Raw genomic sequence first — 23,668 nt, forward strand, 5'->3', positions numbered from 1 at the left:
TTAACTATGTGTAGCTATGCGTAGAAGCATTTTAGGGGGTCTACATTCTCATGATTTTAGACATATTTTTCGTGGTTTAACATAACGAAGCTATGCGTAGAAGCATTTTAGGGGGGTAGCGTTCTCAAGATTTTAAACATATTTTTCGTGGTTTAACATTACATTTTTACAAGTGGATGTATGTAGTAATGTAAGGTTCTCAATTCACTTTACAAAACAACGCTAAATTGGATTGAATGTTACCTTTGTAAATCTACCACACACTCGGAATATACAGTACGACAAGGCTCTTTTGGCACTTCAATGACATTGACAGGGGGGCGCGGGCATGACGATGGCTCGTGCCAAGGCAGCGCGAAAGCTCGTGCAAAAGGCGTATCTAAGCGAACAGACTTTACTTACCTGCGTATGGTTCTCAACCTAGTTTCACAATTCGTTTGATCGCGAAGGGTTCAAAAGGTATTAAAACAACGGTAAATTGGATTGTCCGGTCGGACTGCCGGATTTATGTAACATCCGCTTTACGAGGGATAAGTGCCTCATTCCGTAACTTTAATTATAAATCGTAATTAAGTTTCGGTTTAGAACGCCAAACTATTTACAATAATACAGGCTCCTTCTCTATAAAGCGCAAGTCCGCCCACATATGGAGTACTGTACCCGTAGTACAAGATTTTACGTCTCACCAAACCAAACCAAATTCGAGAGTCGAAATACTTCCGCGTTACAGTAAACTGGATCTTAATTGCCTTGTTTTAAAGCTCAAGTTTGTCTACACTTCTACAGCCAGCGCTCCAAGCGGAAACATTGCCAAATTAAAATCAGTGGCATTGAATATTTGACTTCAATTCAAGGCTGTTTAGGTCCATTTTACTGTAACGCGGAAGTATTTCGACTCTCGAATTTGGTTTCGTTTGGTGAGACGTAAAATCTTGTACTACGGGTACAGCTCTTACCTTTCGGCCGGAGCACCCCAGTACCAGCTCCTTCCATTCGATTGGAGCCAAAGGCGGGCTGTTCGACTTGTGGACGATACCATACCAACCGGCTCGTTGGAAAGCCTGGAACACCGCAGAGAGCTCTCGTTGCGTGTTCTATCGCCTCTATAATGGAGAGTGTTCCGAAGAGTTGTTTGATCTCATTCCACCCTCCTTTTTCTACAACCGCACCGCACGCCACCGCAATCAATACCACCCGCACCACCTGTGTTTCTGGAGCTCTTTGACCACCCGTTGTGCCAGATCCTTTTTCCACGCACATGCAAACTGTGGAATCAACTCCCTTCGGCGGTGTTCCCTTTAAATTACAACGTGGGGTTATTCAAGGGGCGGACCAACAAATTCCTAAAAGGCCGGCAACGCATCGGCGGTTCCTCTGGTGCTGCAAATGTTCATGGGCGGCGGTAATCACTTAACATCAGGTGACCCACCTGCTCGTTTGCTCGCTATCTCTATTTAAAAAAAAATTACTAAACAAAATTGAAATAGTTCTAAATCAGACAATAGGGTCTTGGACTGGAGTCATAAAATGATGTGATTTTTTTGTATGAGGGTACTGAACAGGCGTGGGCCGACTTTTATGCTAAGTAACTGCCTAAGCTTGGCGATCGCGGGTGGCCGGCTACTAAGCGACTATAGCTGGTGGTGATATGTGTAATTAGGTATTGTCAAAGTCAAAGTCAAAGTCAAATGATTTATTCAAAATAGGTAATTAATAACTCTTTTTGATGGTCAGATGTTGGATTTCTAAGATATAGTGGTGATAATTATTACGCAAACTTAAAACTAAAGCTACGAGGGTTCCAAACGCGCCCAGGTCTGAGAAGAGCCCACAACAAAATCAGGTCAGGTGACCCGCTTGCTCGTATGCAAATCACTATTTGGCAGCTTTATTTTACCGAGGGTGCGATTTGTCCGTCAACTTCTAACAATCGAAAGTTTCAGGATGAATCCTCAGCGGTGGGTTTTGGAATATAAAACTTGATTATTCAAGTTGGAACAAGTTTTTGTTGAAGTCTAGTCACTTTATGGGCCCGTTCGACTTTTTGGCGTTTCACGGCATTTTCAACGTTTTATTACCAAGGGACTTTCATTTGTTATATGATATTCTTTTGACGCGAAATTCTATTCTGATGCTATTTTCGTCGAAAATGACTAATGAGTAATTTTATGAAAGGAAGATTTAATTTTATTCCGTTTTTCATCGCCCGAATAATGATGAATAAATAATTATGACGTTTTCACAGGTAAGTATTTTGAATCTGTGAAAATAATAAATTCGTCCGTTATTCGTCCGTAATTTTATTGTAATATCAAATCTTTGAAAAGAGCAACCGCCTAGTTTCTTGCTGGTTCTTCGTCTGGTAGGAAAGGCATTCCGAACCAGCGTACTGATGCGCTAACTCAGTGTCTAGCACTGAATCATAGCCGCCGAGCTCATTGACATTTATTTTGAATCCATTGAAGGTTTTCTCCGAAAAATTATTTTATTATTACTCAGTAAAGCAGCAGTGTAGAACCAACCAATGTCAAAAGAGCTCAACAATTTAATGTTAGACATTGAGTTAGCGAATCACCCCGCAGGTGATAGAATGCATTTGACGATTCAAAAGTAAGAAGTTAGATACTTGTAAAAGTTTAATTGAACAAAAAATATTTTGATTTTGGTTAAAATTTTCTTCAAGACGTATTTGAGATATTTGTAGGAATCAATTCCCAGATCTTGCATTAAATTTATAAAGTAAAGAAACAATTCAACAATATACTTAATAAATTAAGTAAGTAGGTATACCTTTTCAAGACAATCGCAATTTGTGGGAAGGGAATTAATTTCGCCCCAAGCGTATTTTCAAGTTGGAACGATTTAAATTTCATTACTTAACTAAACATTTGCTTTGGTTTCCGATGTAGGTAAGTACCTATCAATATTAGCTGTTTGAGACGAGTAGGTCATCTCTACAAGTACAAGCAATTAAATACCACTTGCTGTAGAGGTGTAATCAAATCAGAAATGAGGAGATCCGTAGGAGAACTAGAGTAATCGACATAGCTCAACGGGTTGCGAAGCTGAAGTGGCAATGCGCAGGGCACATAGTTCGTACAACCGATAGACGTTGGGGTCCCAAGGTGCTAGAATGGCGACCTTGCACCGGAAGACGCAGCGTTGGAAGACCCCCCACTAGGTGGACAGACGACATCAGACGAGTCGCAGGGAGCCGCTGGATCCAGGCGGCGCAAGACCGTGGCGTGTGGAAGTCCCTACAAGAGACCTATGTCCAGCAGTGGACGTCCATTGGTTGACAATGATGTAGAGGTGTAAGAAAACATCATGAGGATACCTGCTGGGCGATTTCGTAAAACCTGCATCAATCATTATTACAATCTCAATTGTTGTGATTGGCTGAATTTGTGCGATTCTTGGTGCAACAATGCATTGTAACCAATAGTGAGCGAGCGTCAACCAATCAGAGGTGATTGCGATCGTGACATTGTTGCTGTCATTCTACCGCAATCGCGCAGCAGATTAACTTTTCCGGGATTCGAACCTGGGACCATATGATAAAAAAATAAGGTAATTACAAGATCAACGAAACAGTCAAAAGGTAGGTAGTAAACATAATAATTAAAATGTCGTTTGTACACGTCTGTCCGAGTTATAATAGAGATGCAATCAAAGTCAAGTCGGGTGTTAGGGCTGTCACTTGTTATGCTTAAAATAATAATTGGGAAAATGGGAAATAATAAATTGGGAAAATAAAAATAACAATTATTATTCATTTGGTTTGCACATAATTTGAAGTGACAGCGAACAATACCTATTAATTCATAAAAAATAACTTCTACAAATAATATTTTACGAGACGTGCTAATTAGTGTCATCAAAGTTTTCAAACTTCGCATATCTAAATATATAAAAGAAAAAGCTGACTGACTGATCTATCAACGTACAGTTCAAACTACTGGACGGATCGGGCTAAAATTTGGCATGCAAAGCTATTATGACGTAGACATTCGTTAACAAAGGATTTTTGAAAATTCAATTCCTAAGGGGGCGAGCATAAGCTAGTTATTATTATAATTTATAGTAGATACGAAGTAGGTACTAGAATTTGACTGTTTTTATGTCAACCTATCAATACACACCTTAGTAATAAGTGTTGTTTTTTCGCGCGGTGTTGTGTAATAACGTGAAAAACATCTTTATTTTCGAGAAAATTTCCAGTTTTAGGTGTCAACCCTAAATTGTAAGTGAATCGTCAGTTTATGTAGGTATCAGACTTGCCTGGGGGGAGGGGGGGTATTGTGGACCGTTTAATCTCCCTGTCCAAACATCTGCTGTTATTTTTGGGTTAAATGGAGATTGCTATGACTAGTCGTCCAAGCTTGGATAATATTATCATGATCAACCCATCGCCGGCTCACTACAGAGCACGGGTCTCCTCTCAGAGTGAGAAGGGTTTTGGCCCGATCCGTCCAGTATTTGGGCTGTGCGTTGATAGATCAATACAGGCAGTCAGTCACTATTCCTTTTATACAGGGTGTAACCAGAACGCTGGCAACAACTAGAGGTCAACGAACGTTACGTAAGTAGGCCACTCGGAGTCAATGCCGCATCGTAGGCGGGGCATTGACCCGAGTTTTGCACGCTATACATTGCGGGTTTGAAAAATATTAAATCACTAAAACAACAAAATGAGGCAAAATGGTTATTGGTATTGGACTGTGTTTAGGTAGTATAACAATAACGCTAAGTTTTTGCTATCGTTCTGGTTACAACCTGTATAATTAGACTAAGGCTATCTATAGAACGCACTTTGACTTTGCTTAGACTCAAGATTGTGTTAAAACGAGACAGATTTATATGCCAGATATAGCTCGGTCTCGTTTTAACTCTATCTTAAGTTTAAGCTAAGTCAGAGCCATTTTACCACCGAACCGCAAGACGTCGGGCGAGTTTCCATCCTTATGTCGTCGACATTCCATCTACACGCACAAAACGTTTTGCGTCATCATTCCTCATACGCATGGCTAAGGTTTGGAATACTCTTCCGCGATATGTGTTTCCTACCAATTACAACCCGGGTATCTTTAAAACAAGAGTGAATAGGCATCTTCTAGGTAAACGCGTCCCATCTTAGGCCACATCATCACTTCCCATCAGGTGTGATTGTGGTCAAGCGTATACCTATAATGAATAAAAAATAAAAAAAAGAGTGCGCTCTATACATAGATCTCACCATAATACTATATTATATTGTACTTAGCTGTTATTATAATTTATAGTAGTAGCAAATATTAATAACGCTCAATCACGCAATAAACACTTTAAACAACACAATAATGTAACGTGAAACGTTTTTGTTATCAGTAGCACTTTAAACACCATTATTAATCAGTATATTATTATTAAAGAATCAAATACGGCACATAAAACATAAACAAAACACGCGTATATCATTATTAAACAAGCTTTATGGCCCACTCAAACGAATATGATCTCAATAAATCAAAACTGGGCACCAGTGGGTGTTCATGTAATAATATGAGTGTACTAGCTTATATCTCCGACTTCGTTCGTCAAAACAAATTTCAAACCAAATTTACTCGCTTAGGGGATGAATTTATAAAAAAAAATATTTCTTAGCAAATGCCTACGTCATAATAGCTATCTGCATGCCAAATTTCAGCCCGATCCGTCCAGTAGTTTGAGCTGTGCGTTGATAGATCAGTCAATCAGTCAGTTTTCCTTTTATCTATAGATTATTACTCAATATCACTACTCGTATTATAAATGCGAAAGTGTGTTTGTTTATTGGTTTGTTGATTTGTCCTGTAATCTTCAAATGGAGCAACTGATCGACGTGATTTTGTGCATGGATATACCTAGGGTTGCCAGGCGTCCGGATAAAGCCGGACATAGGTAGGCTTTTTGATTGCGTGTCCGGCCAAAATAAACGGTGTCCGGCTTGTCCGGCTTTTGTTAGGCTTTTTACATTTCGCAAACGAGCGCAGGCGAGTCGACTGTCGGTCGCTCCCGCAGGCGGCAGTGCCGCCTGACAACAAGATTTATAACAATAATAAAAAAGCTTGATTTTACATACAATTTTTTTGTCGTTTTAATTAATTAAATATCACTTGCTTTAACGGTGAAGGAAAACATCGTGAGGAAAACTGCATGCCTGAGAGTTCTCCATAATGTTCTCAAATGTGTGTGAAGTCTACCAATCCGCACATGGCCAGCGTGGTAGACTATGGCCAAAACCCTTCTCACTCTGAGAGGAGACCCGCGCTTTGTAGTGAGCCGGTGATGGGTTGATGGATTATACTACTTTTTGACTGATCTATTAACGCACAGCTTAAACTACTGGATAGATCGGGCTGTGGCATGCTGATTGCTATTATGACGTAGGCATCCGCTAAGAAAGGATTTTTTAAAATTCGAACCATAAGGGGGTGAAATAGGGTTTTGAAATTTGTGGAGTCCACGCGGACGAAGTCGCGAGCATAAGCTAGTCTGAAATAATTTCGATCCAATACAGAGTACTTACCGTATGATTCACCACTCAAGTAAAATTTACTCAATATACCGCGTTAATATAAACAAAATAATTCAGCTAGACAATAACCAAAAGCGATGTTTCGATTTCAATATCTGAAATTATGTGTGTATTGACGTTTCGTTGTTAATGTAAAGAGCTAATTTGCCGACTGGTTCCGAAATGCTTATATTTTGTTATCATTGGCCTCTACCAGTAGAGTGAGGGAATTCTTTGATCCTGAATCGACAATCAATTTTTTATAATTTTTTTATGGAGATAGCGATCAAACGAGCAAGCGGGTTACTTGATGTTAAGTGATTACCGTATAAATGGGTCTATATATACAAGGCGCCTTCTTAAGCCATTTAAGATTCGCGGATGATATAGTCATACTATCAGAGACAAGTTCACAGCTGCAGATCATGATCGAATCCTTACAGCAAGCTAGTACAAAAGTAGGACTGGAAATAAATCTATCTAAGACTATGACAATGACAAATAGGAGTAAAATACCAATCAGAGTAAATGGAAATCCACTGGAATACACAGAAAACTACATATATTTGTGGAAGACAATAAAATTAGCTTAGGCAGAAAAAACAACGAAATAGAAGTAGAAAGGAGAATACAGCAGACATGGAACAAATACTGGAGCCTAAAAGAAATCTTCAAAAGTAACATGCCAACACATGTAAAAACTAAGATTATGAACTCTAGCCTTCTACCGGTATTAACATACGGATGCCAGACTTGGAAATACACAACCAAAATTAAACACAAAATCACCACCTGCCAACGAGGACTTGAACGCAGCATGCTAAAGATAAAGAAATTAGACAAAATAAGACACACGAGAATAAGATCAATAACAAAAGCCACTGACGCCTTAAATTATGCACTAAAACTTAAGTGGAAATGGGCAGGCCACGTGGCTAGACTTAAAGACCAGAGGTGGACAATAAAAGTAACTCTGTGTAGAGGCCCTCGTGGCAAAAGGAGCAGGGGGAGATCACTGACAAGATGGGAAGATGAGATCTTAAGAACAGCTGGCCCGAAATGGGATCGTATAGCGCAGGACCGAGATAAATGGACATCTTTGGAGGAGGCCTTTACCCAACCTCGGGTCCTTACATGAATAGTAATAATAATCCTAACAATACTAACAACTAAATTATAAGTTCAACTAACCAACTAACAAAACATAGATAATTTAAACTATTGTAAAAATGTAAGGAATAAAAGGCTTTTTTTATTTTTATTTTATTTATTTTAAGTGATTACCGCCGCCCATGAACATTTGCAGCACCAGAGGAACTGCCGATGCGTTGCCGGCCTTTCAGGAATTTGTTGGTCCGCCCCTTGAAAGTACCCCATGTTGTAATCTAGTGAGAACACCGCCGATGGGAGTTGATTCCATAGTTTGCATGTGCGTGAAAAGAAGGATCTGGGCTCTGGCACAACGGACAGTCGAAGAATAGAATAGAATAGAATGTTTTTTTATTCATGTAAACTTTTTACAAGTGTTTATGAATAGTCAGGTAGTTTTAATTTACCTGGTTCGGAACGCCGTTCCCACCGAGAAGAACCAGCAAGAAACTCGGCGGTTGCTCTTTTTAATTTTTCAAGTGCACCAGACACCCAGGTGGTGAGGGTGAAATTGCTTACAGTGGCGCGCGGTGCGGTTGTAGAAAAAGGAGGTAAAGGGGGGGGGGGGGGGGGGGGGGGGGGGGGGGGTTGAAATTTATACTATAAGCTAGTTCTGTGTATAAAACAATTTCTTGCACCATAAAATCTTAACAATAATTTTGACTATAAAAACAAAGCGTTATCTTCAGTGTTACAAACTGAAAAGGCAGCTACAATTAATTCCCAACTTTTATCCAAATGTTCATGACAGTTCCTCGCAAACTTCCTAACTTGTTTTTGCCTCAGGTAAATAAATTACTTTTTTCATTTGCGTAGTACTTTTTTTTTTTTTTTGTGTGTCCTCTATTATTTCCTCCGACATGATGGTCGGAGACTTTTGATAGTTGACATGGCTTATTTTTTTTTGTTTTTTTGCGTAGTACTTAATAACGCTTGAAATGCCTCGGGTACATAGTGCCAGTTAACATGCGAAATACGACTGCGAGGTAATTCATTTTAAAAATAAATAACGAACGAACGACCTTCACCGAGCTGGTTAATGGATGAAACGTATTTTATATTCAATTTAATATGTCAATAAATATATTACATATGGGTTGCCTAAAAAATTTCAGTCCAGGATGATTAATTATTAATAAAAAAAATATTTTTTAAATCATTTCACAAATTTCATACCAATCGAAAGTATGAAGCCCATAGAATATGCAAACGTTAGGTTAATGAAATCATGTTTATTTTCATTTAACTTTTATTATTATTTAACCCGGTATATTATCCTGAAGGTGATAGCAGACAGACAGGACAGCGCTCTCAAGGCGCACTGGATGTCTGCATTAGTTAATAAGTATATTAATTATATTAACTAACATAGAATAAGTTTCTTACTAACATACATTATATTATAATATAGTTACTAACATAGATTAAGATGGTTACTAACATAATATTGTGGGCCTTTGCCTTTGATGTCTGTGAAATAAAGATTATTTATTATTATTATATATATTATAAATATTATATAAATGGTATATATATTAAAAATAAATATTATAAATGCGAAAGTGTGTCTTTCTGTCTGTCCGTCTGTCTGTCTGTCTGTCTGCTAGCCTTTCACGGCTCATCCGTTCAACCGATTTTGACGAAATTTGGTACAGCGATAGCTTGCATCCCAGGGAAGGACAGGCTACTTTTTATCCCGGAAAATCAAAAAGTTCCCACGGGATGTTTAAAGACCGGGCGTTTATTAAAAAGGATTTATCCTTTTTAATAAACGCTTGGCGGCACGGCTTTGCCGGTAGAGTGGTAACTAGCCACGGCCGAAGCCTGTCACCAGATCAGACCAGAAATTTAGAAATTATAAAATTCCAAATCCCTGCCAGGAATCGAACCCGGGACCTCCCACTAATAAGTCCACAGCGCTTACCACTGCGCCAGGGAGGTTGTCAAAATAGTGTATTACAGTGGCTGTCCATTACTAGGCCAGTAGCTAGGCACTGTGTAACCAAGTCATTATTAGCGTCTTCAATAACATTCTTAAGTATTTTGCTCATACGTGTAAACTATCTTGGTACTTGTGATAAGATTACGTTTGGTGGTTAGTAGGTAGGTACTAAACATTTATCGAACTATACCTATCACCTATCACCGTGTAGGTGAATACGATGATAATGCGTAGTTGATCCAGCTGTGTGTCTCTATCCACCACACTATAAAGGGAGACGCAATAGGTAGTCCGACGCCTGTGTTGCATTTGCACACCTGCCGCCCTCCTCTCTTAAACCTCTCCAAGTCCTACAGAATAAGTTTATGCGTATGGCCACTGGCTCCCCGTGGTACATGCGCAACGTGGACCTCCACAGAGACCTCCAACTCCCGACAATAGCTCATTACTTTAAACAGCTTTCCAAAAACTATTTTGAGAAAGCCATTAGACACCCCAACCCCCTAATAGTTGAGGCAGCGACATACACCCCCGACCGAAACGACCCCCCTGACAAAAGGCGCCCTAAGCACGTCCTTAACGATCCCGACGATCAAATCATGACCGACAATGCTCCCTATCTCGTAGGGCTACACTATCCAACCTTATCACAGCGTCTTCGCCGGCGAAGACGAGGTCCCCGATTTCTAACGTCACCCGGACGTGGACTCACGCCACGGCCTCGGGGGCGTACGGACTAACCAGTAGTCAAACAACTCCACCCATCCCAACGTCATCCTAAGCCGTGGTCCGAGCCTCACAGGAGGCGCCCTTAGGACGACGTTGCCCCCCGACATCTCGAATTATTTCTTCGAGCCCTAGGGCTCACCCCCAGGCGGAGCTTCGCACTCGCCAACCCCCCCGGTGACGCTGTAGCGGCCAGTAGGGCCTACGCAGCATAGTCAATCCGAAACAACACACAAAAAAGTAGTCCGACTCCTTTGTATTACGGACGAGCGCTTGGCTGCAATCAGACCTGGTTTTCAGTAGCCAATTTCAACGAAAGGCAACTGTAGGGAGCTGCTGACGCTAGCAGTTCGCCACACGGGCCATATTTTATAGAACTAGCGTGAGCAATTTAGTTGCTCCCTGCTCGCCGAAGTTACTGGTCCTTTGCTATTTAGTTTGTTCACAGTATTCATTGTATTTTATGTTGTAACAGTGTAACGTTAATAAATCCGTAATTAATTGGTGAACTTTGTGTTATTGAACCCGATAGACTGAACAGGACACGGCGTTATGTATCGGTAAGATATTTTCTAGAAGAAATACCTAGAGGCAGGTAATTAACCGATAACCAATAGGTAAACTTCGGTAAAGCAACTATCCAGGCAGTTATAATGCAAAAAGTCAAACACGTCATCTGTGCGCACTCTATTCTCTTACTCTCATAGATGGGAGGGCAATTCGACACAACTGGAGAGAGATCAAGCGCAGTTCACTTCGCAATTGCGCTGTACCTACTAAATTAGCTACTAATTAAGCTGTGACCATAACATAATTATGTACAGAACCCTTAAAGAGAGAGGCCCGACTCGCACCTGACCGGTTTTTATTATTGTTTCAGTTAAATACTGAGCAATGAGCGTGGGCCCAGCCTTGGGTTTAGGCAAGTCATCCAGTTTATCGTTCGCCGCTCGTCGCGCGCTCAATTGCACGGAACCAACGCAATTACTGCTTCGCTTCGCTAATGCATACCAACTAGTACTAAATTCATGAACACTGGTATAATAATATTATGTGACTAGAAGACTCATTGGTGACGAAACGCTGGTCAACTCTAAACTTCAAAGTTTGGAACATCGGCTCAAAGTTGCCTGTCTATCGGTATTTTACAGGATATTATTTCGGAGAGTGTGCCGAAGAACTTTTCAACCTGGTTCCTCCTTCATCTTTCTACTATCGTACCGCGAGGCATCGCCAAGGTCTGCGAACGTAGTCGAAATTCCATGGATACGTACGAAGCGTTTTGCTTCCTCATTTCTAATCCGAACCTCTAAGATTTGGACAGAGGCGTCTTTACCTATGGTGCAGGGTGTGCGGCGCACACGGGCGCCGGGTCTAAGGGGGCGCCGAGCGCCCTCTAATGCGACACCTCCAAAGATGCGTCGATGCCGGCGCTCTCAAAGACCCTGCGCACGTGTTATGACCGACGCGCCGTCATCATTTAAAATTGCACCATCCGAATTTCCGTTTGAAAATGTAACTATTAGTATTCCATTTTGACCCTGCTCCTACTAGACTAGAGGGCGCCAGGGTACTGGTTGCACACGGGTGCCACAAGGGCTAGAGACGCCTCTGGATTTGGAACACCTTTCCAGCATCAGTTTTCCCCTCCAATTGTAATATGGATACCTTCAAGTCAAGAATGAATACGCATCTTCTAGGCAAGCGCGCTCCATCTTAGGCTGCATCATCACTTGCCACCAGGTCTGATTGCAGCCAAGCGCGTCTATAAATAAATAAATAAATAATGTACCCATCTCTCTCCCGACCGAATTTCGACTTCGGCAGCCAATTTCAACGAAAGGCAACTACTCAGGCTATTATAATGCTCACAGTCAAACACAATCTATGTCCGATCTATTCTCTCACTCTTATAGTTCGATGGGACGGCAATTCGACACGGCCAGAGAGAGATCAAGCGCAGTTCACAATTGCATGCCATTTTTAAATATTTTTAAAATATTTAAATCTTATTATTTATGAAACATTTTAAAATATTTTTACTGTTGTATCCACTGGGATACAACATTTTTTTTTATAAAAAGTTAGTGGGAACCCTGAATCCCCCAAATACGAGGCCGAAGTCTTAACCACTAAGCTATCACAAATGTACATAATATATATTTGATCACCATAGCGTCATATTATGGTGAAATATTTCGTTATTTCCACCACCCACCTAGGTACCAATATATCTCGTAATTGATAGTATGATATCGCCCCAAGATGTACGCACTTGAGATTACTATGAAGTTATTGTTGACTCAGCTAATTAGGTGAAGTCTCTGCAGAATATCTGTACGTATTTGTACCTTTATGTCAAGGAGACTATATATTGGCCTAAGAGCCTGCGCGTGCCAGAACTTCCTTCTCTACATAGTATAAAATAAAGTCGCTTCCCGCTGTCTGTATGTATGAACGCGTAGATCTTTTAAACTACGCGACGGATTTTAATGCGGTTTTCACCAATAGATAGAGTGAATCAAGAGGAAGGTTTATAGCTATAGTTTAGTTCTCAAAAAATTAGAGATTTCTATAGAAATTCAAATAATGTGAATTAGGTCGGAAAAAAAATCCTCTCATTTGAGAGTTTCCGAGGCAAATACAGGTGTATTTGACACCACATTAGTATCTACATTGCACCTATGCGAGTCGCTAGTATTTTATAAAAGCTAAAAGTGTCTCTGCGTATTGTCCCCAACACTGAGAGGAACGTTTGTTTAGATGTTTGTTTGGATCCTGGTGGCTTTGGGAGATAACAGGAAATAAAGGTGTAAACAATCTTACGTCAAACTATAAAGTTTTTTTTTCTTTAGAATAGTGTTAGAAATCACGTCATGCATTGCCAGACACTTAGTATGTGGGCAACCCCCTGCCAGTCAACTTTAATCCATACTATCCATACTAATATTATAAATGCGAAAGTCTGTCTGTCTGTCTGTCAGGCTGCTAGCCTTTCACGGCCCAAACGTTCAACCGATTTTGACGAAATTCGGTACAGAGTTAGATTACATCAAGGGGAAGGACATAGGCTACTTTTTATCCCGGAAAATCAAAAAATAAAAACCTAAATCCACGCAGACGAAGTCACGGGCATCATATTCTAGTGTTTAATAAATTCATTACGTTACATATAGGTTTTGATTCCCTTGACAGGTCTTGACAGACATGACGGACAGGAAGACAGACAAAATGATCCTATAAATAAGGGTTCCTTTTTTCTCTTAAAATACGGAACCCTAAAAAGAGTAAGCAGTAAGTTAGTAACTGGAGTGATGCGAACAAGTCATTATGAATATTCAATTCCAACGCTTTCTCAACATAAAACATGCATTAGAGTGGAAAAAATACCGAAAGCGCGCGAATATTCGAGAATAAATTTCATACATTATGCAAAGAAGGAGCTTTCTACACTCGTGCTGAAAGGAGGTATCTTATGGGATTAATTCACGGGAAAATATGTGCGGCTCGTTTGGAAAAGGATCGGTATTCTTCAGTGAAACTTGGCATAGAGTTGAGACTATGGAATAGCAAACAATATCGACATCAGACTTCGAAAGGAGACCCTGTCACTTCTCGTCACTATCATCTACTAGCATCACCTTTTCACCATCCACACGTTGTCAAATTTTTAATTAAACAACATTTTTTGACATTTCCAGTGCTACCAGATTTTTAAGAAAAATAAATAAATAGTAGAAACAGCATTGGGATCCTTGGAGTCCACATTTCGAGCGAGGTTCAATTCCGCGATCATTTGGAAAGCAAGGCCAAATTAGCCTCCAAAAAGCTTGGGGTGCTCAACAGAGCAAAGCGGTACTTCGCGCCCTACTCTATAAGGCGCAAGTCCGCCCTCACATGGAGTACTGCTCCCACCTTTGGGCTGGAGCACCCCAGTACCAACTCCTTCCATTTGATCGGATCCAAAGGCGGGCTGTTCGACTTGTGGACGATCCCAAACTAACCGGCTCGTTGGAAAGCCTGGAGCACCGCAGAGACGTTAGCTCTCTATGCGTGTTCTATCGCCTGTATAATGGGGAGTGCTCTGAAGAGCTTTTTGACCTCATTCCACCCTCTTCGCGCGCCACCGTAAGGAATTCCACCCTCACCATCTGGGTGTCTGGTGCACTTCGACCGTCCGCTGCGCCAGATCCTTCTTTCCACGCACGTGCAAACTGTGGAACCAACTCCCATCGGCGGTGTTCCCACTAGATTATAACATGGGGTTATTCAAGGGGCGGACCAACAAATTCCTAAAAGGCCGGCAACGCATCGGCGGCTCCTCTGGTGCTGCAAATGTTCATGGGCGGCGGTAATCACTTAACGTCAGGTGACCCGCCTGCTCGTTTGCTCGCTATATCAATTAAAAATAAAAATAAAAAAGTGTGGGAGGCAAAAAGAATCACCAACTGAGTTGGTACAGTAGCTACGGGTAACTTTGAAAATATTGTAGGTCGACGGTTCAATGGAATTAATGATATAAAAATTATTAAAAACTCAATAACCTGCTGTAAATTGTTTGATAATATCTAACACCAACTAATTATTCAATATTTATTTATTTATTTATTTCCACACAAAAAGAAAAAACGCTTACAATATTGGTTTCTTCATGCTCGTAAGCGCTTGGCGGCTTGTCTGAGCACTGCACATTCCTCTGTAGTTAATACTTAGTCTAATATTCTAGGTAGGTATGTGTAACTATTAGAATAACTAATAGAATTTATATTTACGTAAATCATATTATCCTAAAACGCTTTTAAAGCACTACTATACCAATCTTACCTACCTCTAAGTACTTATTTTATTTATTAGGTAATTATTTGCTAGCTTTACAATGCTGCCTTTTTACTCCGCTTGTGTGAGCTCAAATTATTACACAGAAGTGGGAACTGGTTCATTGACTCATTCGCATGACACAACTGAACCACATACATCACTATTATTTGAAACTAGCTGATGCCCGCGACTTCGTCCCCGTGCAATTAGGTTTTGAAAAATCCCGTGGGAACTCTTTTATTTTCCGGGATAAAAATAGCCTATGTAACTCTCCAAGTCTTTATCTATGACTATACCCATGCAAAAAATCACGTCAATCCGTTGCGCTGTTGCGACGTGATTGAAGGACAAACCAACAAACCAATAAGCCAACAAACCAACAAACAAACACACCTTTCGCATTTATAATAAGGGTACTGATAACATTATTTTACGATTTGACGTTAGCTAATGTCAAAACGTGTTGTTTGGTTAAAAAATCGAGTATAGCTCGCATCTCTCGCAGAAACTACTTAGTATGTAAAAAGCTTCGTGTAATCCCTTTCCACCAGGGCTAAGCCCTGCTATGAAAATGAAGCGGTCCTATAATTTAACAAAGTAGCACATCAATAGTGGAAAGGCGGCCTAAAGGCCTCATGTAGGCGGCAAATTATACAACCCACGCGAATAGATATCTCAATTCGCTGTGATTCTCTTTAATCTTCATCTAATTGGATCGTGAAAACAAGTCATACTACATTACGTCACTGGTAATCACATGTATGATACATACGTGTAATTTGTGACGTCTCATGGTCGCTGATAAAACACCAAACTATTATTTATCAAGTCGAGCGGTTAGTGTACGAAACATAATCACTGCACATATCTGTCTATCTGCTTGCTTTTCACGGCCCAACCGTTCAACCGATTTTGATGAAATTTGGTGCAGAGTTAGCTTGCATCCCAGGGAAGGACATCATTCCGATCGTTCCTTCATTGCTGAAGATCGTGGTCCTGGCAAACTGCCTTCGAATGGATTATCTGTTTCCATCGGCTTCTGTCGGTGGCCATTTTTACAATGTGATAAAATCCACACCTGCTGGACTCCTTTAGCTGGTCGGACCATCTAGTTGGTGAGCGGCCTCTCGGTCTTTTGCCCTCAGTGTTGCCCGTCACTACGAGCTTTTCTAAGCTATCATCCCCCCGCCGTATGATGTGGCCGAAATACGAGCTTCGTTGGTAACATAATGGAGGAGAGTCGAGCAGTGATTCCGAGTTGCGAAAGGATAGAAGATAAGTATAGAGTTGGGGAAGGACATAGGCTACTTTTTATCCCGGAAAATTAACGAGTTCCCACGGGATTTTTAAAAACCTAAATCCACGCGGACGAAGTCGCGGGCATCTTCTAGTATTATTATATAATAATATATGATTCCCTATACAATAATTAAAAAAGAATGTTTACTTTGCGAAATACTGTAAAATCCCGTTCAAATAACATTGTACCTACATTGGTAGGCGTGAGCGGCGAAAACACAATAGTAACAAAACAAACCGAGAAGATAATATTTTGTTCAAAGAAAAATTAAACTGTCAAAGATTAAAGAAAATTTAATATAAAAAACGACACTCAAGGGCCCTGAAATATAAATATCAGGGGGTTTCCCAAGAAAAAAGAAAATTGTTCAGAGTATCAAACAAAAAGGCCCCTTCCAATTGGGTATTTGCCGACTTTTGAATTTGATAAATATTATTACTTTTGTTACGCAGGCGAAGCCAGCGGCTGATACATAGTGAGCCAGCGCAACATGCATTCCCATTCCCACGTACGAATACGACCCGTATAGCTGACGCGGCGTAATACCAGAACCCGCGCGATGTGGGAATCGTAATATTAAGTTAGAATATTCTCATCCTTAGAGATAAGCACTAGTTTTTAGTCTTTTCATTTAAATGTAACTTTGAATATAATTATTATAAGGATATTATCGCCGACTAGTTTTCTTCCATCCACCTCCTGCGAGCCTAAACATTACTGGCGCAGTGACGGGGTAGGATAAGCTGTACCTGTAGCTGTATCGGACAACTGTGACGGAGAACAACTTATCCTGAGAACCTACCATTCGGAGGCCGCAGTGTAGTGGAGAATCTAAACTTCGATTCGTGGAAAGAAATAGATCGGCGATGCGGTAAGTACTTAAATCGTTCAAGTTCCTTTTACCTATCCTTTTCCGACTAACAAGAAAAAGAGGTATTGTGTTTAATTTTTTTTTAATAGATTTTTTTAAATCGTACGTTTATTGAATCCTCATTTATATATCGTCCTTATTCCTAAAATTTTATAATCTAGGTTTATACAAAATCTATAGACCTATTTAATATAATTTTACGTGAACTTTAGGGAATTAATTTTTTTATTGAGTGCTTTTTTGTAATAAAAGTTTTTTTTGAGTGTCTTTTTGTGTGTGTTAGTTTAATTTTTATTCGTCAAGATTTTTCATCCAAGGTCAGGACGTAGTTTCGTAGGTTCGGTTAATAGGTCAAGAGCCGTAGACGAATCTAGGAACTTAGTAGACATGGCATCAAACGATTTAGATACTATCTATAAATCTATTAGATTTTTACCCGAATTTGACGGAAATCCTCATGTGTTAACACGGTTTATAAATTTGTGTGACCAATTAGTGATTGCCCATTTTGACATTAGTCCGGGACATGAGTTACAAAATTCGGCATTAATTAGTGGAATATTAAATAAAGTGACAGGTTCCGCGGCTAGGTTAATTAATGCAAACGGTATCCCAGATAGTTGGAATGGCATACGAAATGCCCTTATTAATAATTTCGCAGACCATCGCGATGAGACCGCTTTATACAATGATTTGTCTCTACAGACACAAGGCTCTAGCACCCCACAAGAATTTTACGAAAAGTGCCAAAACCTGTTTAGCACAATTATGACCTACATTTCCCTACATGAATCCGTACCTACCACAATAGAGGCTAAACGGCAACTTTACCAAAAGTTAACCCTGCAGTGTTATTTACGTGGTCTAAAAGACCCGCTAGGCTCAAGGATACGGTGCATGCGGCCAGTGTCAATGGAAAAAGCCCTCGAATTTGTACAAGAGGAACTTAACACCCTATATATACAACAACGAAATGAAGGCGGGTTTTCTCAGAAAAATTCTGGACATAAATTTTCCGTATCAAATTACACAGGTCCTTCAAGGTCACAAGGTTTCGCTATGCCTGGGCCATCTTGGCAGCAGCCTATACATTTTAGACCACCTCAGAGTCAGCAACCTATGCATTTTAGACCTGGTTGGAAACCTAACCCTCAAATGCATCCGCGTGGTCCTAGTCGTACCCAATTAATGTTTCGCGCTCCTCCACCGAATTATAACCCGAAGAGCAACGTTTTCAAATTTCCAAATCGACACCAATCGCCTAACAATTCTAATTTCCCACGTCCCATGAGCGGTGTGAGTCATTTCACCCCTAGACATTTACCACCATCGGGACATGATTGGCGTAAATTTGGTAATCCACCACCAACTAACTATATGAAATCACGCGACGTCAATTTTAATGAACTTAACTATGACTATGATTATGATTATGACTATGACTACGATTATGACTATGACAATTACGAACAATTTACGGATGAATGCTATAATTACTATGAGGAAAGCTCCTCGAACGTTGAACCATGTCCAATAACAGAAGAAGTTGATCAGAAACAGGAAGTCAGTTCTAAGAAAGAAAATTTTCAGATAGTCAGCGAATCCGAAAAACCAGGATAGATGTAAATTTTTATGTCCAGCGGCAACTTGGTTATGTACAGATTAGTAATCCACCTCTCAGATTTCTTATCGATACCGGGGCAAATCAATCTTTTATCAGTCCTAAAGCAGTACAAATGTATTTTAGTAATATGCCACTTAACTATGAACCCTTTGAAGTAACCAACGTGCACGCAACAACTAAAAATGACTATTCCATTACATTACCTTGGTTTTCCGAATTTAACGAAGATGGTGATATTACTTTTTACGTATATAATTTTCACGAATACTTTGACGGTCTTTTAGGCCTAGATTTACTTGAAAAATTGGAGTCCACTATTAATCTTAAAGACAGAAAATTAGTAACGCGTAACGCTGAGATTCCAATAAAAATGTATGATTCGCGTAACGTTAATTTGTTCGAAGAAATTATTCCTGCTCATTCTTCAAAGCTTTTTGCATTGCCTATTAATTCGCAGGACGGTGATGTCTTGATTCCATCTCAAACTATATGCAGCTGTATTATTTCCGATTGTATAACACGCGTTAAAAATAAGAAAGGATATGTTGAAATTACTAATGATTCCCCGAATGATATAGTTTTTTCCATAGACAAACCCATATCAGCAGAACTTTATAATTTTGAATGTGAGCAAACCAATGTTTCTTCGAATCGTGCTAAAGAAGTTTTTTTCTCGTCTTCGCACTGGACATTTAAATCCAGAAGAAGCAGCTAATTTGAAAGCACTGTGTGCAAAGTATGCCGACGTGTTCTATCTTGAAGGTGAACCTTTAACGTTCAATAATAAGATCAAACATAAAATTAAGACCAGCGATGAAATTCCTGTACATACAAAAAGTTACAGATATCCTTATGTCCACCGACAAGAAATCAGAGATCAGATCAGTAAAATGCTTGAACAAAATATTATAAGACCTTCTGACTCCGCCTGGAGCTCTCCTATTTGGGTGGTTCCCAAAAAGGCAGATGCTTCTGGTCGTCGTAAATGGCGTCTTGTCGTGGACTTCAGAAAAGTAAACGAGAAAACGATTGATGATAAGTACCCTATTCCCAACATCACCGATGTTCTAGACAAATTAGGGAAGTGTCATTACTTCACTACCCTAGATTTAGCTAGTGGCTTTTACCAGGTTGAAATGGACCCCGCTGATATTCACAAGACTGCATTTAATGTAGAGAATGGGCACTATGAGTTTTTAAGGATGCCCATGGGGTTGAAAAATGCTCCATCGACTTTTCAGCGAGTCATGGATAATGTTCTCAAAGATCTACAGAACAAAGTTTGTCTAGTATATCTTGATGACATAATTTGCTTTAGCACAAGTCTTCAAGAGCACATAGTTAATTTGGAAAAGATATTTCAGAGATTGCGTGAGTCAAACTTCAAGATACAGATGGATAAGTCTGAATTCTTGAAGCTGGAAACCGAATTTTTAGGTCACATAATTTCTAAAGATGGTGTAAAACCAAACCCCAATAAAATAGCAGCCATAAGTAAATACCCATTACCAAAGACTACGACACAGATCAAACGTTTTCTCGGATTGCTAGGATATTACAGAAAATTCATCCCTGATTTTGCACGTCTAACAAAGCCCCTTACTCAATGCCTGAAGAAAAATTCTAAAATAATAATCGATGATGAATACATAAGGTGTTTCGAGCACTGTAAGCAACTGCTTACCAATGATCCCATTTTACAGTATCCGGATTTTACTAAAGAATTTTTGCTAACAACTGATGCTTCTAATGTCGCAGTAGGTGCCGTTTTATCACAGGGCCCAGTAGGGTCTGATAAACCGATCGCATATGCATCTAGAACTCTTAATTCTAGCGAATTGAACTATAGTACGATAGAAAAAGAACTCTTAGCAATCGTCTGGGCCACCAAGTATTTCAGGCCTTACCTTTTTGGACGTAAATTTAAAATTATTACAGATCATAAGCCCCTGCAGTGGGTAATGAGTCTTAAGGAACCTAATTCGAGACTTACAAGATGGCGTTTAAAACTCAGCGAGTTCGATTTTACGGTGATGTATAAGCAAGGAAAGTCTAATACCAACGCGGACGCGTTATCGCGCATTGAAGTTCATGTGGAAGAGCTAAGTTCGATTGCTGTGAATCTATCGGACGGAGCTCCCTCTTTAGATGACTCTGGAACTCTCTCAGCTCCGGAGCCTGAAGATGGTTCTAGAACAGCAACTGTCCATACTGATGACGAAAGCCCCATCTTGGAAATCCCGATTTCAGAACATCCGTTGAATAAATTTACTAGGCAAATCGTTTTTAACGTTGTAGGTGATATTAAAACTAAACCAGTCACTACAAACCCCTATGAAAACCATAAGCGTACGACTGTTCAATTATCTGAGTCTAATTTAGAAGAAGATGTCATCAATGCTATTAAAGAATTTGTTCAACCTAAAATTAAAACTGGTTTATTAATCAATCCACCATTGGCTATGTATAAGATAATTCCAATAATACAGAAAACCTTTAAAAATTCGTCAATGATACTCAATTTAGTTAAAACAGAAGTAGAAAATGTTCGAGAATATTTAAGGCAGCAACAAATTATAGATAAGTACCATGATGGCAAGACAAACCACCGCGGTATCAATGAATGCTTTCTTGCTTTATCTCGAAAATTTTACTGGCCTAAAATGCGAGAGCATATTTCAAAATTTATTAACGACTGTGCAGTATGCGGACAGGCTAAGTATGACCGTAATCCAATCCGACAGCAATTTCAAGTAGTTCCACCACCCAGTAAACCTTTTGAGCTTGTGCACTTAGACCTCTTAAGTGTAGAAAGCTGTAAGTTTCTGACAATTTAGTCGACTCTTTCTCCAAATATGCTCAAGCATATTTCTTAGGAGACAGCACGGCAGTCAGTGTAGTTCAAGCATTACTTAAATTTAGTACGCATCATGGAAATCCTTTAACTGTAGTTACTGACAACGGTCCGGAATTTAACAATCAACTTATATCTGAGTTCTTCAAACTTCATAAAATCCAGCATCATAAGGTCGCACCACATACTCCTAACGAAAATGGTATCGTTGAAAGATTTCACTTAACACTCTTAGAACACCTTCGTATCTTTAGAATCAGTCAAAAGGATGAATCAGTAAGGAACCTGATACCTTATGCTCTTCTAGCCTACAATAGCAGTATTCATAGTTTCACAAAATGCAGACCAATCGAAATAGTAACTGGACATTTTGACCCACGCGACCCACTCGACATAGACCTCACGACACATGTCTTACAGCAGTACATACAGGATCATAAAAATAGAATGAAAATTACATATAACCTTATCCACGAATCCTGTAGTAGTCTACGCAGAGATTTAACTAATAGTCGTAATAGAACTAGAGAGCCCGAAGCAAATTATTCCCCAGAACAACAAGTTTTTGTTAGAAACCCTGTTGCCTCTCGTCAAAAGGCAGCTCCCCGCTATACTCAGGATGTAGTTGTGGCAAATCTCCCAATCCACATCTACACTAGAAGAAAACGAGGCCCAATCGCGAAGTCAAGACTAAAGAGAGTTCCTAACACTGCCCAATTGTTGCAGGATCCTCCTTATAATCAATCTACTTCTGCAGCCAGTGGTAATGATCCAACATGATAGAGTTAGGATATTATAGTGTTAGGATATTATAGTGTTAGGTTAGTATTATGTAAGAAATGATATCATTTTGTTTTTCATAGTTTAAAAATTTCCTGTTAGTTTAACCTAAGTATATTATGTATTAATTTCCCATTACCACATACGCATCATGATATCCTTGTCACTTATTATCCATTCCTTGCTTGAACGAATACAGGTACATAGAGGCTGAATGCCCGAAGACCAGCAAAGGTTATCTATATTATAATATGCCGATATACGAAGCTTATAGATTTACACTTACCCAGAATAGAAGAAGACATAGCCATCCAAGTTATAGTTTTACCTAAAGAAGAATCCTTTGACTCAAGACCATCCATTATGAATAATTTAAGTCCACAAAACTGGATCACCTACATGATGCAAGTGCAAAGGTTTCATCTCAAACGCCTATCACTCTACCTCCAAGTACGGACCATGGAGTTATTTATCACACAATCATTACCATTCGCCATATTAATTGGAACCTGCAGACTGAATATGATCATTACAGTTTATCAGAAAATACATCGCACGAAGACCTTGCAGTTAAGAAACATAACCAAAATTCTGAGTTCTTCATCCGATGACCTTTCGGCGCAATTCACAGCCAAGGTGTTCCATATGCGCCGATCTGATGGGGGAGGTGTTACGCAGGCGAAGCCAGCGGCTGATACATAGTGAGCCAGCGCAACATGCATTCCCATTCCCACGTACGAATACGACCCGTATAGCTGACGCGGCGTAATACCAGAACCCGCGCGATGTGGGAATCGTAATATTAAGTTAGAATATTCTCATCCTTAGAGATAAGCACTAGTTTTTAGTCTTTTCATTTAAATGTAACTTTGAATATAATTATTATAAGGATATTATCGCCGACTAGTTTTCTTCCATCCACCTCCTGCGAGCCTAAACATTACTCTTTATTATAAACTAGGATAAAAATAATGACGCACGCTGAAAAAAAATATTAAAATCCAACAAAGATTTACAAAGTTACAGGCATTTTAATTTTGGAGTGGGAGGGTCTTCTATCCCTTTCTCG

General features: G+C 39.8%; 1 protein-coding gene and 1 long non-coding RNA gene across 2 annotated transcripts in view; one reads left to right on the forward strand and one right to left on the reverse strand.

Moving 5' to 3' along the window:
* Positions 1 to 23,668, reverse strand: part of LOC117993516 (5-hydroxytryptamine receptor 1-like) — a 146,518-nt gene that overhangs the window by 42,993 nt on the left and 79,857 nt on the right. The window lies entirely within an intron of this gene.
* LOC138404021 (uncharacterized) lies at positions 16,920 to 23,495 on the forward strand. The gene is made up of 2 exons (XR_011238122.1): positions 16,920 to 17,341; positions 22,546 to 23,495. It is a non-coding gene; the product is annotated as an uncharacterized lncRNA (long non-coding RNA).

Source organism: Maniola hyperantus, chromosome 24 (genome assembly GCF_902806685.2).
Source record: "Maniola hyperantus chromosome 24, iAphHyp1.2, whole genome shotgun sequence".
NCBI lineage: Eukaryota > Metazoa > Arthropoda > Insecta > Lepidoptera > Nymphalidae > Maniola > Maniola hyperantus.